This window comes from Suncus etruscus, chromosome 12 (genome assembly GCF_024139225.1).
Source record: "Suncus etruscus isolate mSunEtr1 chromosome 12, mSunEtr1.pri.cur, whole genome shotgun sequence".
Classification (NCBI taxonomy): Eukaryota; Metazoa; Chordata; class Mammalia; order Eulipotyphla; family Soricidae; genus Suncus; species Suncus etruscus.
In genome coordinates this window covers 42,362,570-42,385,510 of record NC_064859.1, presented here as the reverse complement: position 1 = coordinate 42,385,510, position 22,941 = coordinate 42,362,570, and the positions used below count along the sequence as shown (strand labels likewise).

Genomic DNA, 22,941 nt, shown 5'->3' with positions numbered 1-22,941 from the left:
TTAATTGCTCTCAATTAGCCTCTGGCAAAGCAAGACTCTTGCCTGTGTTATAACTGCAAAACCTCCCAAGTGAGATATTATATTTCTATGTTTAACAAGAAACATGCAGCAAAACTCAGACCTGGACTTATGGTTCTGACATTTAGAGCATGTTGCAAGATGAAGATGAGGTGTAGAAGGAGATTACAGTTCAGGGGATCTCTGATTGCAAGTTCCTAGAGTAGAACATGGTTTTTATTCACTGCTTAATACAGGAATGTTTTCCTGATTGAGATAATAGAGTCTGATAAGGTAACATTTGAAGATTTTGAAACCTAGATGTCAAGATTAACATCTCTAAGGACTAGCCTGACCAATGTCAAAGAAATAACTTGAGTTATCCTCTATTTAGTTGACAAGTAGCCCCACAAATTACTTTGTGGGTTTGTCCAGTTCAGCTAAAGAATGTCTCTGAACTCAGTATTTCAAACCAGCCTCTAAAGACAGAAATATTCAAGAGGACCTTGCCATAGATAGATAGAACTGTCACGGATATAAGAAGTCTTTTGCTTAAGGCCAATTAAACAGGATTGGGTAATATAGAATGGCATAATCTGGAATGGCGGAGGCCTCCATGATTGACAGGAAATGTTTGCATGACTCCCATCTTGAACCAGAAAGGGTGAGCACACAAACAATAACTCTTCCCTCAAGAATTAACTCTAGGGTCTACCATACATTACCAGTTTAGTTGTCTGTATAATTTTCTAGAGCTGATATTGCAAATATTAAAGTCTAAATGGCTTAGAACCACAGCAGTGTGTTGTTTCATAGTTCTAAGGATCAGAAAAAATGTATCAGCAGGCTCCTCTGCAAGTATCTATTCCAGGTTTCTCCCTGATTTCTGGGGACTGAGGGATTTTATATTTTCCTCATATTTCTTCACTTTCATTCCCTGTTTGTGCCTCCCTTTCTCCCTTCTTCCCTCCTTTCCTTTCTTTTTCCTTCCTTTCTTCTTCCCTTCTTTCCTTTCTTCCCTCCTTTCCTTCCTTCCTTTTTCTTCTCCTTCCTTCTCTCCTTTGTTTTCTCCTTTCTTCCCTCCTTTCTTTCCTTCTTCCAACCTTCCTTCCCTCCTTTCTTCCTATTCTTTCTTTCCTTCTTTTTTCCCTTCCTTTCTTCCCATCTTTCCTTTCTTCCTTTCTTTCCTCCTTCCTTCCATCCTTTCCTTTGTCCTTCCATTTCTTTCCTTCTTTTTTCTTCCTTCCCTTCCTTCCTACTTTCCCTCTTTCTTCCAGTGCTCGGGATCCAAGGATTGATTCAATCCAGGATAGGTGGATACCAGGCAAGTGCTTTAACCTTTGTCCTATGTCTCCAGCCCTCCACTTTGACTCCCTATGCATATGCTGCTCCTGGGATTGTCATCTGCCTGAGTAGTTCCCATTTTTGAGATGAGACTTCTTCATGGGGTACCTCTCCCAGGAAACAGACTGCGCCTTAGCTCCCTGGGTTCCCCATTGGGAACAATGCCACCCCCAAGTAAGAGACACTTGAGCTAGACTTGTTCTTCTCCTGATCTCCAGTGTATTCAGTCATCCGCCAACCTTATAGAGGATACCTTCCCAGAACACCAGGAAATGCGTAGTTGAACTGTGAATGCTACTGAACCTTCTATACACTTTTTCCTATGTATATATACCTGTGATTAATGTTTCAGTTATAAATGTGACAAACAACCATAATAATAAAAATAGAGGGGATCAGAATGATAGGATAGAAGGTAGGATAATAGCAGCAAAAATGTGCCTTGCACACCAATGACCTAACTTTGATCTTTGGCATCCCAATAGCCAGGAGTAATTCATGAGTCCTGAGCCAGGAGTAAGCCTGGAGTACCGCTGGGTGAAGCCCCCAACCAAGAGCAAAACAAAGATAAAAATAGATCAGGGGGGCCCGGAGAGATAGCACAGCGTATTTGCCTTGCAAGCAGCCGATCCAGGACCAAAGGTGGTTGGTTCGAATCCCGGTGTCCCATATGGTCCCCCGTACCTGCCAGGAGCTATTTCTGAGCAGATAGCCAGGAGTAACCCCTGAGCACCGCCGGGTGTGGCCCAAAAACCAAAAAAAAAAAAAAATAAAAAAAAAAATAAAATAGATCAGGGGCCAAAATAAATGGCAGTGTTTAGGGAACATGCTTAGCACAAGCTCGACGTGGTTCAATTCCTGTGTTTTCTGACCACATTATCTCCTGGGCATCACCAGGCAAAGCACTGAAGGCCCAGACCACCACCAGTGGCCTGGATTTCTCCAGCATTGCTGGCCTCAACCAGAAGTACATCTTCCTGGCCATGCACAGTGCTATCTACTTGGTGGGTTGAGACTCACTAGTGGATTCCTAGGTCTCTTGAACACTCTTTGGGAGAACTCCCCATCCCAAAATACAGTTATAATAGTAGACTAAATTATAGTTAAATGAACATGGTCTTTTCTCTCTCCAATCATCCTTATTGTGTATAATATTTGTAGGTGACAGTTGACCAGGGGTAATTAAAATCATAGAAAAGGGAGAACTAGTTCTGTGAGATGATGCCCATATTGATCAATGGCTAAGCAAGAAATGAGTAAACAAATGAGAGGATGACTTTTGTGTCTTTGTGTCTCTTTTCTGGGCTGCAAATTTGTCTTGGCCCCTTTCTTCCAAATCACATGTCTGGTCACCACTTTTTCTGCACCACAAGTCCAGAGACCTCATTGCTCATGAAATTCTTTCCATTATGCTGACTCCTCAACTATGTTGTCCCAGTGGCCACATGAGGCTATCCACAGGCCAGCATGCTTGGTCTGCCCTGCTCCTCAGAGAAGCTTGCTCAGTTGTTTGTAGGAGGATGGTTCTCAATGAAAAAGCTAAGCTTTCTCTATGGTTGTCACTGTTTTCTGTGAGCAAAGTTTCTTTCTCTCCCTGTTGTCTCAGCCTTTCTGCATTGTACCTTTTCTGCTACTATTGAAGAAATCAATGAGCATATATCTTTTTAGCTGCAAGTTTATACCAGAGGCTATGCTTAAAATATCCCAACTGTCATCTTGCTTCTATTTTTCTTTTTTTTTTTCTGTTTTTTTTTTTGGGGGGGCACACCCATTTGATGCTCAGGGGTTACCCCTGGCTAACTGCTCAGAAATCGCCCCTGGCTTGGGGGACCATATGGGACACCTGGGGATCGAACCGCAGTCCGTTCCTTGGCTAGCTCTTGCAAGGCAGACACCTTACCTCTAGCGCCACCTCGCCGGCCCCGCTTCTATTTTTCTAACCAAAAGAATTTTTCCTGAAAAACTCTTACTGTTTAATATATGGAGTTTCTTCTTTGTATTAACTGACAGGAAATTTAAAATAATTTTTAATTTTATTTTTATTTATTTATTTTTTTTGGTTTTTGGGCCACACCCGTTTGACGCTCAGGGGTTACTCCTGGCTATGCACTCAGAAATCGCCCCTGGCTTGGGAGGACCATATGGGACGCCGGGGGATCGAACCGCGGTCCGTCCTACGCTAGCACTTGCAAGGCAGACACCTTACCTCTAGCGCCACCTTCCCGGCCCCGATAATTTTTAGTTTTATAACGCTTCTAATATACTCTTTAGATGGAGTAAAACAGAAGCAACTCACAGTTTTAAAATAGATCACCATTTTTAAGTAAATCACCATGCTAGCTCATGACATACTATAGTATTAATTAGCAAAAACTTGGATCAATATGGAAATTTGAAATGAAGGATTTCAATTTTATTTTTATTTATTTATTTATTTATTTTGCTTTTTGGGCCATACCCAGTGATGCTCAGAAATTGCTCCTGGCTTGGGGGACCATATGGAACGCCAAGGGATCAAACCACAGTCCATCCTAGGTTAGCGTGTGCAAGGTAAACACTTTACGGCTTGCACCACCACTCCAGTCCCGGATTTCAATTTTAATGTTTGAGTTTAAATGTAGCTATATTCCTGAATTTTATATTGCCTATTTGTGAAAGCCTTGAGAAAATTACAATTGAATTACATTGGAAGTGATAACAATCTTAAATAGGCTATCTTGCAGACTCGAGTTATTCTGATGAAAACAATTGAGAAATTTGAATGTGGACTATTTTGATTTAGGTGTTTGATTTTAGGAACTTTTGATTTAGGTGTTCCTTTGCTTACTCCATATAAAGATTTAATTGAAAAAAACAGATGAATATTTTTTCCACTCCATAGATTTCCCTAATTTCCATGGTGCAAAATTATGGAGATAAAAGTCTTTTCAAAAACTTCAGTGTTATCTAAAGGCTTTTTTACAACAAGAGATTTCATCTGGCCTGTTGGTTCCAAGCTTCATCTGTCATTTTCATTGCTGTCACTTCATTGACTATGAGAAGAATGGTGCAGTGCTCAACTAACTGGTCTTGCTTGAATTTTTAAAAGCCTCAACTTTAATCACCCAAAGATCCAAACAAGCACTGAAGCAACCAATAATACTTAACCACTGTGTATCGTGTTCTAAGGCCACTTATTCTTTTCTTGTTTTCTAGCCTATCTTGATAGGAGCATGCACTCACTGGATCTTCCTTGGCATTTAATTAAGAATGGCACACATGAGCCAGGGCGGTGTCTGCCTGCTCATACAGTTTTATAGCATGCGAGGACTTGCATGGATCTGATTGTTAAGCCATACTTCTGGAAACATCCAGCTGCTAATTAATAACCTAGCTACATGTGTTCAGACAGATTCCAGTTTGAGTTGAAGAACCTTTGTTTACCCTTGGCATATCACACATTTGCCTAGAGTTAAAAGGTGATTGGACAAATTTAATTGGAATTGATCAGTGACCAAACTCTGGGCACCAACTGAACTCTACCATCTGAGAGTGAGGTGGGGGACTCTTGTTAGAAGCTGCTTGTCAGAACTGGGATTTTCATTCCTAGGTGCCCAGAGGTTTGTCCTTATTGAATTGAATGGAATTGACAGAAAACAGTTCTATGTGCCTGTAAAACCTACTCCCCTGGGGAGGAGCTATAGGGAAGGTCTCAGGGAAGCTGCCTCAGGTTCCTCAGGGAGCCTCACAATCTCTGCCAAGTCAGTCTGTCATGCCTAGAATTTCTCCCTTTATCAGCTTCCTGTAGGCCTATACTGGGCCTTCAGGCTCCCTGCAGTCTGCACTTTTCATTTCACTCCTTTCCAATTTTGTAGGCTCAGAGTATGTGCACTGGTTTTAATCCTTGTCAAGGGCTTCAAAGTTCATAAAAGAGAATAAAAACAACCAGGCTTCTTGTTGCCATTTTCTGGTGCCATCTGCACTTGCACCCCTGCAAATGCCTCAGACATGCTGCACTTGAAAAGCACAGTGAACACAGGCTGGGCCTGAGAAATGAGGGGAAAAGATAGAAGTAGATCACAGTTTGCATTAACCAGGATGAAAGACCCGTGATTCTGGCCACAAGCCTCACCCTACTGTACTTGTAAAGAGAAAGCCACATGGGATCTATTGAGAATTAGAATGCACATATGAGTCGGCTGACCCACAAGCTTCTTTTGTTCAGGGTGATGTATGTTGAGATTTTGTGTGGACACTGACTACTAAGTTCTAGATAGTGTCTGCCTAGCAAAGCATAAACTGGCTGCTTCTCCATAGGATCCAGCATAGAATCTTACCTTTATCTAACCTCTCAGAGTACCTCATCTATTTTCACATTTCAGAGGATTCCTAAAAGCTCCTTTTAGTTTTCAATACAGGGTCTCAAACTTACTTAGACATCTTCACATTTCCTAAAAGATGTTCAAGATCTGTGTTCTTGAATCTCTTGATGATTTTTCCATGAAGGAGAATGTGGGAAATGTTCTCTTCCCTGAAGGGCTGAGAGACTTATGCACATAGGAAAAAAAGCATCACCTTTACTGAACATCAAAAATGGCACTCAGGGCTACAAGAGTTCAGAAAAGGAAAGAGTTTCACTTGCAATGGATTGGAGGGGAAAAAATTAGAGAATATTGTTGCTGGAAGTGATGTAGCATGGGCTTAAGTCTTTTTAGTGCTCGGAAATGTAATTATGCCAAGAAGTGCATTCAGTAGAATTGATCAGAAGTAGATCCAATATGGAGAGAGAGGGATGGTTTTTGCCTGGACATTAGGCTGCACTAGAAAGGCGAGGAAGAGAAGAGCCTAAATGGCAGGCTCACATTTGAGTATCATGCTGTAAGTGATGGGGTTTCATTGACAATTTTAGAGCAGAGCTACGGCATTTTGAGGGCACTGTTTCTGAACGCTCAGTTTGACAGAATATCAGAAAACACAGAAAAATACAGAATATTATATTTGGTTTAGTGCAGGGGGCTCAAACTCATGGCCCGCAGGCTGTTTGCAGCCCTACGTACAACATTTTGTGGCCCGAGGCCGGCCTTCCGATATCGCTTACCGAATAATCGCAATAAAAACCGCATTAGTAAGAAAAAAAATCACGAAGACTGGATTTCATCAGCGTTCCTGCCTGCTTCAGAGATGGGTACACACACTGATTCCTGCTGATTGCTGCCGGGAGTCAGAAGGGCACACAAGCCTTCTTGGGCCACCCGATTTTCAGCTGCCGGAGACTGGATTTCTTCAGCGTTCCTGCCGGTGATCCTGCCTGCTTCAGAGCTGCGGTGATCCTGCCTGCTTCAGAGCTGCCTGAGACTGGATTTCATCAGCATTCCTGCTGGTGATCCTGCCTGCTTCAGAGCTGTCTGAGATTGGATTTCAACTGCGTTCCTGCCTGCGATCCTGCCTGCTTCAGAGGTGGGTCGGGACATACACACACTGATTCCTCCTGGTTTCTGCCAGGAGTCAGAAGGGTGCAGAAGCCATCTTGGGTCATGCTGTTTTCAGCTGCCTGAGACTGGATTTCATCAGCATTCCTGCTGGTGATTCTGCCTGCTTCAGAGGTGAATGTTAATTTTCTGGGTGAACCTGGAGACCACAGTGAAGGTTTTTGAGCTTCAAGCTCTTTCACTTTATCAGTAAGAGGATGGGAAGCCCCAACCATCTGAGGGGATTACCCATTTCTGACTAGGATTAAAATTCTAAAGGATTTCTGAGGACTCAGATGCCAGCACCCCTATCTGCATGTCTTCTCTGCTGTGCTGCATTTTTGGCCTGATGTCATCCTGTGTGTGGCTCATTTGCAGATGGCTTGCCTACCCTGGAGCCTTCCCTGGAGGTGAATTTACACGCTCAGAAAGGGGAAGCCACTAAACTCTGCTGGAACTCAGATGCCTGCATGCCTATCTGCCTGTCTTCTTTGCTGTGCTACATTTTTTGCCTGATTTTATCCTGTGTGTGGCTCATCTGCGTACGACTCGCCTTCCCTGGAGCCTTCCCTGGAGGTGAGTTTACAAGCCCAGAAAGGGAGGAGCCAGAGGAACGAGGCCACTCTGCTTCGCTTCACAGCCATGCACATCATTTAGCCAATGAATACAACCACAACACGTAGAAAAACCCACAATACAAGTGTGACAATGGGGAAACAACACAGGCCAGCGCCAGACATAGAGAATGACGATGGCAACTCTGATGACTTGAACATGACCAACCAACTAGTCAGTCTCTCAGATACGGAGTTTAGAGTCGCAATACGGACGATGCTCAAAGAACTCAAAGAAAGTATAGAAGAGAACACTAATAAGAATCAAGAGAATATGAATTTAGAAATCAGAAAACTCCAAAATGAAATTTCAGGTCTAATATCAGGTCTGAAAAACTCAGTAGATGAATTGAAGAAAAACATGGTTGAGCTTTCCCACAGGTTAACAGCAGCTGAGGCTAGAATTAGAACACTGAGAGCTGAGATGGATAACAATTCCATACAGCAGAAGAAATTGGAAAAAAGCCTTAAAGCAAATGATCAAACAAAGGAAAAATTACTCAAAGAATGGGAATAGATGAAAATAGAAGTCTATGATAAGCTCAACAGAAACAAATTAAGAATAATGGGAGTCCCAGAGACCCAGGAAGAAAATCTCCAGGAAGAATCAACGGTCAAGAACATCATTAAAGAGAAGCTACCAGAGCTAAAGAATACAGGCGATCAAATCCTGCATGCCCGAAGAGTACCAACTAAAAGAGACCACAGAAAAAACACCCCAAGACACATCCTAGTCACAATGACAAATCCCACAGATAGAGACAGAATTCTGAAAGCAGCAAGATCGAAAAGAGAAATTACATTTAAGGGAACATCCTTGAGATTTACTGCAGACCTGTCACCAGAAACACTCAAGGCCAGAAGGCAGTGGTGGGACATAGTGACAAAACTCAATGAAATAAATGCTTCACCTAGAATACTGCACCCAGCAAAACTCACTTTCAGGTTTGAAGGAACAATACATGGTTTCACAGACAAACAACAGCTCAGAAACTTTACAGACTCAAAACCATTCTTAAAAGAAAAACTAAACGGCCAACTTTAATACAAGACTGACCAACAGACACACCAAACTTCGATTTAAAGATGGCATTAACTCCCAGGACAATTCTTTCTCTCAATGTCAATGGACTAAATGCACCAGTTAAGAGACACAGAGTGGCTAAATTGATCAAAAAACTCAATCCAACCTTCTGCTGCCTACAAGAAACACACCTGAATAGTTAGAACAAAAATAGACTCAAAGTAAAAGGCTGGAGGAAAATCATCCAAGCAAACAGACCCATAAAAAAGCTGGATTGGCCATACTAATATCAGATTATGCAAACTTTATACTTAGGAAAGTTGTAAGGAACAAAGATGGACATTTTGTATTAATCAAGGGATACATACAGCAGGAAGAAATCGTTCTCCTAAACATATATGCACCAAATGAGTGGCCAGCAAAATATTTAATAAAATTGTTGACAAATCTGACAAATAAAATCAATAACAACACAATAATTGTGGGAGACCTCAACAGGGCATTGTCAACACTTGACAGGTCAACCAGACTGAAACTCAACAAGAAATGGAAGAAAGAGGCCTAGTAGATATATACAGGACACTCCACCCACAGAAGCCTGGATACACATTCTTCTCTAATGTACATGGGACATTCTCCAGGATAGACTACATTCTGGCACACAAAACATACCTCCATAATATCAAGAGGGTAGAAATTTTTTTATGCTACCTTCACTGACCACAGGCCTTGAAATTATATATGAACTACAAAGGGACACACAAGAAAGACTTTAATACCTGGAAGTTAAACAGCCTAATACTGAATAACCAGTGGGTCCAACATGAAATCAAAAAGGAAATCAAAACCTTCCTGAAAACAAATGACAATGGAGACACAAACTATCAGAACCTATGGGACACAGCAAAAGCAGTACTGAGGGAAATTTATAGCTTTGAAAGCACACATCAGGAAAGAAGAAGGGGCATACCTGAATAGCTTAATGAAGCAGCTCATAGAATTAGAAAGTACTCAACAAAAGGACCCAAAAATAGGGAGACAGAAGGAAATAACAAAGCTGAGAGCAGAAATCAATGAAGTTGAAACCCGAAAAAAAATCCAAGAGATCAACAAAAGCAGAAGATGGTTCTTTAAAAAAATAAACAAGATTGATAGACCACTGGCAAAACTAACAAAGAAAGAGAGAGAAAAAAAACTTGATAACTTGTATTAGAAATGAAAAAGAAGAGATCACTTCTGATATGGTAGAGATTCAAAGGGTAATCAGAAACTACTTTGAGAAATTCTATGCCACTATAAATGAAATCCTGGAAGAAATGGATACATTTTTGGACTCATAATCTTCCACAGTTGAATGAAGAGGATGTAGCATATCTAAATACACCCATCACTATTGAGGAAATTAAGACAGTAATCAAATGTCTGCCCAAAAACAAAAGCCCAGGCCCAGATGGATTTACTAATGAATCCTTTCAAACCTTTCAAGAGGAACTACTACCAATCCTGGCAAGACTCTTTTATGAAATCAAAAAAACAGAAATACTTCCAAATAGCTTTTATGAAGCCAACATCACCTTGACACCTAACCCAGACAGAGATGCTACCAAAAAAGAAAATTACAGACCAATATCGCTGATGAATACAGATGCAAAGATCCTCAACAAAATCCTGGCAAATAGAATTCAATACCTCATTAAGAAGATCATCTACTACGATCAAGTAGGTTTCATCCCAGGAATGCAAGGCTGGTTTAACATCCATAAATCTATCAACATAATACACAACATCAACAACAAGAAAAATAAAAATCACATGATCATATCAGTAGATGCAGAGTAAGCATTTGATAAGGTCCAACACCCATTCTTCATCAAAACTTTCAGCAAGATGGGAATGGAAGGAACCTTTCTCAATATAGTTAAGGCCATCTACCAAAAGCCAGAGGCAAATATTGTCCTCAGTGGAGAAAAACTGAAAGCCTTTCCTCTAAATGCTGGCACAAGACAAGGCTGTCCTCTCTCACCACTCCTATTCAACATAGCACTGGAAGTACTTGCTATAGTGATTAGGCAAGAAAAGGATATCAAGGGAATCCAGATAGGAAAGGAAGAAGTCAAGCTCTCACTGTTTGCAGATGACATGATACTCTACTTAGAAAACCCTAAAGACTCTATCAAAAAGCTTCTAGAAACAATAGACTCATATAGCAAGGTGGCAGGCTACAAAATTAACACACAAAAATCAATGGCCTTTCTAAACACCAATAGTAATAAGGTAGAAATGGACATTAAGAAAACAACTCCATTCACAATAGTGCCACACAAAGTCAAATATCTTGGAATCAACTTGACTATAAATGTGAAGGACCTATACAAAGAAAACTGTAAAATTTTTCTCCAAGAAATAATAGAGGACACGTGGAAAGGGAAGCACATATCCTGTTCATGGATTGGCAGGGTTAACATCATTAAAATGGCAATACTCCCCCAAAGCATTGTACAGAGTTAATGCGATCCCTCTAAAGATACCCAATGACATTCTTCAAAGAAGTGGATCAGGCACTTTTGAAATTCATTTGAAAAAATAAACACCCTAGAATAGCTAAAGTAATCATTGGGGAAAAGAATATGAGAGGAATTACTTTCCCCAACTTTATACTGTACTAAAAAGCAATAGTTATCAAAACAGCATGGTATTGGAATAAAGACAGGCCCTCAGATCAGTGGAATAGGCTTGAATACTCAGAGAATTTTCCCCAGACATACAATCACATAATTTTTGATAAAGGAAAAAGAAATCCTAAATGGAGCAAAGAAAGCCTCTTCAACATGTGGTGTTGGCACAACTGGCTAGCCACTTGGAAAAATTGAACTTAGACCCCTAGCTAACTTCATGTATGAAAGTTAAATCCAAATGAATGAAATACCTCGATATCAGACCCAAAACCATAATATATTAAGAACAACACATAGGTAAAACACTCCAGGACATTGAGACTAAAGGCATCTTCAAGGAGGAAACTGTACTCTTCAAGCAAGTGAAAGCAGAGATTAACAGATGGGAATATATTTAAACTGAGAAGCTTCTGCACCTTAAAAGAAGTAACGGCCAGGATACAAGAGCCCCCCACTGAGTGGGAGATACTATTCAACCATTAGCCATCAGATAAGGGGCTAATCTCCAAAATTTACAAGGCACTGACAGAACTTTACAAGAAAAAAAAACATCTAATCCCATCAAAAAATGGGGAGAAGAAATGGACAGACACTTTGACAAAGAAGAAATACACATGGCCAAAAGACACATGAAAAAATGTCCACATCACTAATCATCAGGGAGATGCAAAACAAAACAACTATGAGGTACCACTTCACACCCCAGAGATTGGCACACATCACAAAGAATGAGAACAAGCAGTGTTGGCGGGGATGTGGAGAGAAAGGAACTCTTATCCAGTGCTGGTGGGAATGCCGTCTAGTTCAGCCTTTATGGAAAGCAATATGGAGATTCCTCCAAAAACTGGAAATCGAGCTCCCATACGACCCAGCTATACCACTCCTAGGATTATACCGTAGGAACACAAAAATACAATACAAAAATCCCTTCCTTACACCTATATTCATTGCAGCACTATTTACCATGGCAAGACTCTGGAAACAGCCAAGATACCCTTCAACAGATGAATGACTAAAGAAACTGTGGTACATATACACAATGGAATATTATGCAGCTGTCAGGAGAGATGAAGTCATGAAATTTTCTTATACATGGATGTACATGGAATCTAATATGCTGAGTGAAATAAGTCAGAGAGAGAGAGAGAAAGACACAATAGTCTCACTCATCTATGGGTTTTATGAAAAATGAAAGACATTCTTGCAATAATAACTTTCAGACAGAAAAGATTAGAGCTGGATGTTACAGCTCACCTCATGAGGCTCACCACAAACAGGGATGAGTTTAGTTAGAGAAATAACTACGTTTTGAACTATCCTAATAATGAGAATGTATGAGGGAAATAGAAAGCCTCACTAGAGTATAGACAGGGTTTGGGTGTGGAGGAGGGAGATTTGGGACATTGGTGATGGGAATGATGCACTGGTGATGGGTGGTGTTCTTTACATGACTGAAAGCCAAACATAATCATGTATGTAATAAAGTTGTTTAAATAAAAAATAAATAAATAAAATAAATAAAATTATTTAAACTTTCTTTAAAAAAAAGAAAAAAATCACATTAACCATTTGCATACTCTGAGCAGTTCCATTCAGTGTATGCAAATGTTTAATGCGATTTTTTTTTATTTTTTTCTTACTAATGCGATCTTTATTGCAAATATTTGGTAAGCAAATAATCACAAATACTTTTCGCCTAGCTCAGACGTCATTTACGCTGCTCCTGCCCCCTGCCCTTTGCATTATCAGAGGCCTAAGTGAGAGAAGTTTATTACAGAATTAGATTTTGTCATACCTTCATCATGACTTCATCAAAGCCAGTAGTGAAGAGAAAGACTGATGACAAGCACAGACCATTTCAGGAAAAGTGGGAGACACAGTATTTCTTTGTTGAGCACAGGGGCATCCCCATATGTCTTATTTGCTCAGAGAAAGTTGCAGTGCACAAGGAATACAACTTGTAACGCCATTATTCAACTAAACATGCTGAGGAATGTGCAAAATATCAAGGAAATGAGAGAGCCAAGCAGGTTGCCAGTCTTAAAGCATGTCTAATGAGTCAACAAGAATTCTTCAAGAAAGCAACCAAAGAGAATGTTGCATCAGTCGAAGCTAGTTACATGGCTAGTGAGATGATTGCTAAGGCAGGGAAACCATTCACAGAAGGAAAGTTTGTTAAAAAAAATGCATGTTACAGGCTGCAAGTATTATCTGTCCAGGAAAGAAAAGTCAGTTTAGCAAAATCAGCCTTTCTGCCAACACTGTGGCAGAGCACATTTCTGATATGTCAAGTGACATTTATCATCAACTGTGTGAGATAGCTAAATGTTTTGATGCATACTCAGTTCTCTTGATGAGGGCACAAATATAACAGACACTGCACAGCTCACAATTTATGTCCGTTTTGTTGATTGCAATTTTGAATTGACAGAGGAACTGCTCACAATAATTCCAGTGCATGGCCAGACCACTGCTAATGAGATATTTTGGCATCTGTGTGATGCCATTGAGAATGCAGGTTTGCCATGGAAGAGGTTTGTTGGAATAATAACCGATGGAGCTCCATTGATGACCGGGAGGAAACATGGACTGGTGGCACTTGTTCAAAAAAAACTTGAAGAGGAGGGTGTAGAGAAGGCCATTGCTCTTCACTGCATTATCCATCAGCAGGCCCTTTGCAGTAAATGCCTGCCGTGTGACAATGTGATGTCTGTTGTTGTGAAATGCATCAACCAAATCAGATCCAGGGGCTTAAAGCACAGGAGGTTCCGTGCTTTTTTAGAGGAAATGGAGTCAGAATATGGAGATGTGCTCTATTTCACTGAAGTACGTTGACTCAGCAGGGGAAATGTCCTTAAAAGATACTTTGAGTTGAGAGAAGAAGTGAAAGCCTTCATGGAGAAGGATGGGAATGCTGTTTCTGAGTTGAGTGATCACAAATGACTCATGGACATAGTTTTTCTTGTTGACATCACACATAAGCTGAATGTACTAAACAAGATGTTACAAGATGTTATCAGTGCTGCCTATGACAACGTGAGAGCATTCTCCACAAAACTTGTGTTATGGAAATCCCAGCTCTCTCAGACAAACCTTTGCCATTTCCCAGCATGCAAGGAACTTGTGTATGCAGGCATACCATTCAGTTGTGAGAAATATGTTGATGCTATTTTTAAGCTAGAGAAGGAATTTGATCACAGATGTGCAGACTTCAAAAAGCACATAGCCACTTTCCAAATTTTTGTGGACCCCTTTTCCTTTGACATGCAAGATGCCTCTCCTGTGCTTCAAATGGAGCTCATTGACCTGCAATGCAACTCTGATCTCAAAGCCAAGTTCAGGGAGATTAGTGGAAAAGCAGACATGCATGGGCAATTTTTTGAGAGAATTGCCCCCCAGCTTCCCTGAGTTTTCCTGAATGTTCAAGCGCACCATGTGCCTTTTTGGGAGCACATATTTGTGTGAAAAGTTATTCTCCACATTGAACTTCATTAAGTCAAAGTACAGATCTAGACTTAATGATGATCATATTCAAACCATACAGAGGGTCTCAACTGCTTCCTCTCTAAAGCCAAATGTGGTTCAGATTTGCGAGAAGAAGGGCTGTCAAGTCTCTGGCAGCAAGGAATAGGCAAAAGATGCCATGTTCAGAAGAACTGTTCATGATCTTCACTCAATGTTCTATTCATGTTCAGATGAAATAATTAAAACTGTTAATAATGACGTTTGAGGACTTTTTTGTGTGTGAAATCCCTTATGCGGCCCTGCCTCAACCCCGACTTTGCCTCTTGCGGGCCTCCAGGTAAATTGAGTTTGAGACCCCTGGTTTAGGGAGAGAAGTAAAGGATAAACTCCAGAGTTGAATAATGGCAGTAGGGGTGGAGAATAAGGGACACCCGGGGCCCCTATAGACAGTACAGCAGTTTGTAGCTGACATGGATTTACTCCCTGAAATTCCTATGACCCTGAGACTGCCAGGAGTGATCTCTGAGCACAGAGCAAGGAGTAACCCTGAGCACCACGTGTGTGTGTGTGAGTGTGTGTGTGTGTGTGTGTGTGTGTGTGTGTGTGTATGTGTGTCCCAGAAACAAAACCACAGAAAGAGACACAAGATAGAATTTTCAGGGAAAAGGAGAGGTAGGGTGGGTGATGTACCTCAAAGCTTGTTTCTAAGATATTGGGAGCTATTCAAACAATAAGGAAAAGAGGACATAGGTAGGTGGAGGGACTGAATTGGGTAGAGAGTTCTGGTAAATGCAGGAAGACACTGAAACCCTCGACTCCTGCCTCTGTGTCCTGATTCCCTTGTGAAGTTTGGTGGTCACGCCTGTCTTTCAGTTAGAACCAGTCCTACTAGCATTTGTTCAGTGATCTAATTTGAACAGAAATGACGTGAGGGGACTCCTGGTATCTGGTGTCCGTTGTGCTCATAAGCTGACCCAAAAGCCTGACTCCCAGGTTCTCAGCCTTGGGCTTTGATCTGGAACCTGGTCTCTTTGCTTGGGCTTGTTCCATTATCACATTTCCACCATTTTTCTCAGCCATGGAAGCTCTCTTGACACAGAACCACTATCTTCTAGCTGGTGCTAGAGAGGAAACACAGAAGCTGAAAACTTAACTCCAGTATTCCCTTTGCTCCACCACCCTCAGGCGTATGGTCTTTGAGTCCTTCCTAAAACAATTTCTGAGGTTGACTCAGCTCTTCTCTCTGTACTCAGTGTCCATTCATCCTCAGGATTAGGCTTTGGCCCTCTCCCTTCTGTCCGTTTATGTCCACCATTCATCCCACTAGTAATTTTCAGAAAATTGCAGGTATCAAACAGGCCTAGAGTACTTGCCAATTGAACTGACTTTTCTGGTTTGCTTTAGGGCCAGGGCTTACATCTGGTTCTGTGCTCAGGGTTCACTCTTGGTGGGCTCAGGAATGCATATATAATGAGGGGGACTGAACCTGTATCATTTGCATATCAGGCAAGAACTCTCTGCACTATCTCTGGCTCTGAACTGACCTTTGATGAAAGCATCTTTCATCCTTCCTCCCAGACTTCAAACATTCCTTTGGTTTCTCTCTGCTCCCTTTGTTTCTACCTGATTTGTCCTCTACCCATGGATTCCTGAGGGCCCATTGACCTTTCCTTAGCATTTGAGGTCTGTGAAGCACTGGGCCTGATAGTTTCTGCTTTTACTGCTGTTGACTCTTTCTTACTTTGAATGTTGCCAGCCCCAATTCCATAGCAGCTTTCTTGATGTTTATGATTTGGAAAATGAAGAAACGAACTAAAATTGGGAAGATCTGGGGGTGTCCAGAACCTCTGTCCTTCCTTTTATTCTCCTTTTAAAGATTTTGTATAATTGGAATCAGACACTAAATAACTTTACACATGCTGCTTGAGTTTTTATGCAATCTTGCCCCACAGTGATTTTCTCCAAGATTTATATTTCACCCTAACTTTACCTTTGCGTGGACTAGAGCAGGTAGCTATGGAAATCTCTAACAATTACTTTTATTTACAATGAAACTTTTTTACAGTGCTGTTTCACAAGTCTCAGATATGTTGTTCACTTGGGGACGGTGGGGAAAAGTATTATTGGGCCGAATTTGAATGGTAGGAAGTGAATATCCCAGTCCATGTTTCTGTATACCTAAATATAAAGTGGTGGGATGCTGTAAATCCAAGTTATAAAAATTGGCACAAGAAGAGGTTATATTGCTGTTTATTGAGCATCTCCCATGTGCAATAAATCTTTCACGTTTTCTGTCCTTACTCAGACTTTCTGAGTTGCTGAATGGCCTCTGTCCTCACCTGTAGAACTGGGAGTGGGGCTACCTTTTATTCAGGCTTAAAAGAGGGTACTCTTGGGCCCGGAGAGATAGCACAGTGGCGTTTGCCTTGCAAGCAGCCGATCCAGGACCAAAGGTGGTTGGTTCGAATCCCGGTGTCCCATATGGCCCCCTGTGCCTGCCAGGAGCTATTTCTGAGCAGACAGCCAGGATTAACTCCTGAGCACTGCCGTGTGTGGCCCAAAAACCAAAAAAAAAAAAACAAAACAAAACAAAAAAGAGGGTACTCTTTCTTCTTGCAGGGTTTGGATGATGAAGACATGGTGCCTGCCCTCTAGTGATTCAGTTGTCAGAGGAGCACCTTCCTTTCCAGGTGCTAAAAAGTTAAAGGAGAGAGGAAGGGAGGGAGTCAGACTATTCTCTCTCTCTCTCTCTCTCTCTCTCTCTCTCTCTCTCTCTCTCTCTCTCTCTCTGTCTCTTCTCTCTCTGTCTCTCTCTCTGTCTCTCTGTCTCTCTGTCTCTCTCTCTCTCTCTCTCTCAAGTATCATTTGCAGTAGTAGCATCATCTCATGGCTTCCAGTTTCCATACTGGAGTCTTTCATAACTTTTTTCTTAGTAACTCCACCTCCTGGGTGAAACTATCTCTCCCCTTTGTTCCTTCAGTAGATTGTTGCTCTGGCTAATCTCCAAATCACTTCATGTTCCCATCTTGTATGTGACTCCTACCAAATTCATTCTTTTTGTCTTTGTTTCTTTGTTTGGTTTTGGGGGCCATACCTGGCTATGCTAGGGACCATTCCTGGTGGTGCTTGGGGTCATATGAAATGACAGGGATCTACATGGGGTGAGCTGTGTGCAAAACAATAAACTTAACCTTTGTACTAACTCTCTGTTCCCAATTTTATCAGTATGAAGCCATATCTACTTGAGAAGATACTTATGACTTTTACTTTGTTATTTATTCAGCAGCTTTAATTACAACTTGTATTTCTAACTTTAGCACTGCCATCAGTCCTCTACATAAATTCCTTTAGTTGAAAATCCTTGAGGCAGTTTTTATTTTTCTGTTCAATTAGTTGGCTGATATAGGAGTAATAAGCCTATTCATTTATTTTTAATTTGTTTTAGGCCAAGCTTGATGATTTGTTTTAGACCAGGCTCAGAGATTATTGAAACTCAAAATTCATCATTCCTGGTGGCACTCAGATTAATGTCAGGAATTGAACTCCCATGTCTAAAACAAGCACACTGGCCCACTGAGCCTATTGAGATGATCTATTCTCATTTTAATGATGACACAGCAGGTTAAATCACAATATCAGTTTTGATTGCTTCATTTTGGGCCATACCCAGAAGTGCTCAGGATTTAACTCCTGCCTTAATATGCAGGGATCATTCTTGCTGGTGCTTGACCCAATATGGTATTAGATATCAAACCCTGGTCAGCATCTGCAAGGCAGCCAACTTATTTTCTATACTATACCTCTGACCTCAACAATATTGTTTTGGGGACAAGGGTTGGGCCACACCTGGCAGTGCTCAGGGTTGACAATTTGCTCAGGGATCATTGAATCACTCCTGGAAGGGCTTGGAGAACCATATGGAATACTAGTGATGAATCTGGGATAATAGGAATGCAAATGCCCTCCCCACTGTGCTATCACTCAAACCTCTGGACTCCAGTGATTTCACGATAAGAACTAGTAGACACAAATTGAAATTCAGGCTTGAATTTAAATTTGAGCCATGTGTACAAACTTCTAGACCAGCCTACAGTAGATTTTATTTTATTTCCTCCCATGTAACCTCTATATTCTGGAAAAAGGAAAACTCATAATAGCCTTCTCCCACATTTCCCCCCATTAAATGTTTCCAGTCCTGGTTGTTCTCAGAAAGAATTGTTTCAATTTCACCAAATATCCTTGATGGGTTATCTGAAGTATTTAGTGCTTCTCTAACTATAATGTAAACACTATGAATTGAGATGACTGGAAGTCAACACATTAACAAAACATGGTTTCTCATGGTGAAAACTACTAGGCTATAACCTTAACTTTTCATGTAGTTGCAAAACCTAATTTTATTTAGCCACACATTCCATTTAATCTATGTTCCCATTGATGCAGATATGTAGTATAATAGCACAACAAAAATGTTAACTTTGGTTCAGCCAAGATATTGAGCTTTGCTATTATTATGAGGATCCCTTACTTGTTGTTTTATAGCTACACTCACCCTCCCCTTAGGCCCACCCCCAAATTCTTTCATTTGTTTCCCATTCTGTATGTTGACATTTACAAAATGTTACATAAACAAACTTATAAATAGGCTGCCTTTAAAGATGGAGTTTTTATACTCAGTATAATTTTCAGAGAATTCCCAGTTTGTTGCATGTGCTGAGTTCACTATCCCTTTTACTTGCTGAGCAGCATTCCATGGTATAGATTCACTATGGTTTGTGTAAATGTTTTTTCACTGAAAGAAACTTGGTGGATTCCAGGTTGGGGATAGTACAAATAAAGTTGTTAAATGTGTCTCTGAAGATAGAGATTATAGATAAAGATTCAGGGGCCACACCCAGCAGTGCTCAGGGCTATTCCTAACTGTTCTCCAGGGTTACTCCTGATGGTGCTTGAGGGACCATTGGGATATCAGGGGTTGAATCTGGTTTGACCACATGTAAAGCAAGGGTCTTAACCTCTGTAACAATCTCTCCAATCCTCTCTGTACATGCTATTCATGTGTATATAGACATAAATTTATATTACTTTGTGATATATACCCATCCATAAAATAACTATTTGGTTGTATACTTAAATTTTTTTTTTTTTAGGAAACTACTTGTTTGTTTTTGTACATGGCTGTTTCATTTTACATTTGTACTAGCAGGGAATGAGCAATCGAGTTTCTCTGTGTCTTTGTCGACATTTGGCATTGTCATAATTTTTTATTTTACCTATTCTGATCAGTGTGTAGCATTATTTTTCTGTGGTTTGTTTGAAGACAATAAGAGTTACTCCCAGGTGGTGCTCAGGGGTTCTGAAGGTTATTCTTTCAGGCCAATTGTGCTGTTGGTTCATGCCTGAGGAGGTGATGCTGTTTGGGCCTGCTGTGTTCAGAGGAATTCAGGGTTACAACTGGATAATCTCTAGAGATCACCTAGGAACAGGACTTATGTGACCCATATGTAGGCCATGCCCCCTTTGCATCTGACCCCTCTCACTATAGTTTTTTGCTTTCTTTTTTTAATTTTTATTTATTTATTTATCTATTTATTTATGTATTTTTTTGTTTTGTTTTGGGGCCATACCCAGTGATGTTCAGGGGTTACTCCTGGCTATGCAATCAGAAATCGCTCCTGGTTGGGGGACCATATGGGACACCAGAGTATTGAACCGTGGTCGGTCCTAGGTTAGTGCATACAAGGCAGACACCCTACCACTTGACCCACCACTCCAGTCTGCTTTCTTTTTTTTTTTTTAATTTGGGTTTTAGACTATAGCAGAACTGCTGAGAGCTTACCATATTGTGCTTTGGCAACTATATCTGGTGCTAGGGATTTTTTTTTTTTTTTTTTTTTTTTGGTTTTTGGTTTTTGGGCCACACCCGGCAGTGCTCAGGGGTTACTTCTGACCTTCTGCTCAGAAATAGCTCCTGGCAGGCACGGGGGACCATATGGGACACTGGAATTCGAACCAACCACATTTGGTCCTGGATCGGCTGCTTGCAAGACAAACGCCACTGTGCTATCTCTCCGGGCCCTGGTGCTAGGGATTTAAACTAGACATGGTGGATTGCAAATAAACATATTAGTTCTTGTGCTATATTACCAATCTTTCACTGAAAAAGTTAGTTTTCTTAGTAACTAAGGACACTGAATGTCTTTTAATGTATTTAAATATTAATGATCTGTATTAGTATATTATTAGATACAATGTCTCTGTTTATATTCTAAATTGATTATTAGCTCTTCTGCTGCTGAGTTTTCAGGATTGTTTAGATATTCTGGATACAAGTCACAAAAGAAATGGTTAAAAAAAGGGTGTCTTGGTAGGATGAAATATATATGATCAAAACCACAGATTTAAAACTCACTAAGAAATGAGAGAGGAAGGTAAGAAAAGAAAGGAGACAGAAGTTACATTTTGTGTTAGTTTGCTATGATTATCCCTGAGAATATAGGACACATACAAGAGGTAAGGAAAGGATGGAGAAGAGGTGAATATATGAGTAGAGACTTGTACATAATTTTAGTAACAAGTGAGACAAATGAGTAAATGAGTAAGTTATATAAGATTGCTTAGCCATAGAAGCACTTCTCCAAATGGCAAACCAGACACTATTTTATTCTTACTATTTATTTTATTTTCAAAGGTATTATTTCAAATAATTTCAAAGGGATTATTCTATTTTCAAAAGTACTTAGCCAGTGTTCAGGAAAGAAGATGATTGAGTTTTAGTGTGGTTTTAGGGTTGTCTGTGAGTGATGGGAGTGCAGCAAAAGGTTCTAGAAAAAGACCAATGCTGTGTAGTTGGTCTGATGAACTAGAGAGTTTAAGTGGCTGACTCAGAGACCATGAGAAATCTTTTCTTTGCTTCCAGGAGTGAGGGACCTGGGGAAGAAAGTTGGAGTTAAAGTGAGATGTCCAGAAGTGAGTGATTAGTCCATTTGGGCTCTCACTCTCAAAGGCTCTGGGAACAGAGGAGAATGAGGACACACTCAATGCCCTGTAGGAGTTCACAGCCACAGTTAGTGACATGAACCAGGATGTATCCTGAAGCAGTTTACTAAACTGTGGTGAAAGACTGGGAAGTCAGGCACCTTGGCAGGCTAGTGTGTCTCCTCTTGCTGGTTCCTCAGCATTGCAGAAGGCACCAGGCCTTCTCTCTGCCAAGTCGTTTATCCAGGCCATATGTATCCTGTTCCCCCTTCATATGTTAACAGTTTTTTCATTCAGACCTTTCCCTTGTGGACTCACTGTGGCTGCACTGGTGTCAGCCCTTCATAGTGATTTTCATGAGCGTTGAGAGAAGGGCAAGAGAGTCTCACAGACTTGCTTCCACTTGATGGGTGAATCTCTTAAGATCATACTTCATCAGGAAATATCCTGTGTTGCAAGTGCCCTTCTCTCTTGCCCTTACTTTCTTCATGAGTGAATGGAGGCAGAAATAAGCAATAGACCTTTTATAAGGCAGAGGCAACTGGTGCTGAGAACTTGGCCCAAAGCCAAGACATGAGTGTTGACGTGTGTACCCTGAGCTTTGCAACTTATTCTTCCCACACTCTTCTAAATGTAGCTCAAATCCTAATAAGTGCACATGGGGCCCAGGCCTTTCAAGAGGCCTCCTGTTCTTTCCCAACTGAACTGCAGTAAAGGTACTATGATTTCTAGACTGTGGGAATCCAGATATCAGCATTTCTAGGTTTTTTTTTTTTTTTCCCACATAAAAAAATTCCCTGGAGCCATAGGGAAACAAGTTCTGTGAAACAAGTCCCTCCCTTCCTGTGCAGAGAGGCCAGAGCTGCCAACTTGGCTAGCAAGGCTCATGTGGACACAGCTCACTTGCGTTGTCCTATGGGTTTTGGCTGCCACAAGGGAAGAGGAAGCATGAATGAGTGTTTGAGCGTGTATCCCTTGTTTCCCTTTTTGGGAGTTTTGTGCCTCTGTCTGTCTGGTTCATATTTCACATTAAAACCTGACAATAGGTTTGATCCTCTCAGAGTACATTACTCCATCTTGTAGGGGCCCTCAAATCCCCACGACTTCTTTATGATGACAGTAAATCTATTGCATGATGCCAGATCCTGAGCATGTATGTTATAGCTTTGTGATTATTTTTGTGCTATTTCTCTTTATTTTCAGAGCCTAAGAAGTGAGTTGGGTCCAGACTAGTTTCAGAACATCTACCTCCTGACACCAGCGCCATCAGGGATGAATTATCTTTACCTCCTCTGCTCCTGACGGTGCACTTTTCCCCAGGTAACTAAAGGGCTAATGAAAATATTTTCTGCCTCTCTCTACACACATATATTGAGTTAGTCATCTGTTTATGGGTT

General features: G+C 40.9%; 1 protein-coding gene across 1 annotated transcript in view; it reads left to right on the top strand.

Annotated features, from left to right (window-relative positions):
• Positions 1-22,941, top strand: part of EVA1A (eva-1 homolog A, regulator of programmed cell death) — a 65,209-nt gene that overhangs the window by 15,376 nt on the left and 26,892 nt on the right. The gene's annotated exons all lie outside the window — the stretch shown is intronic.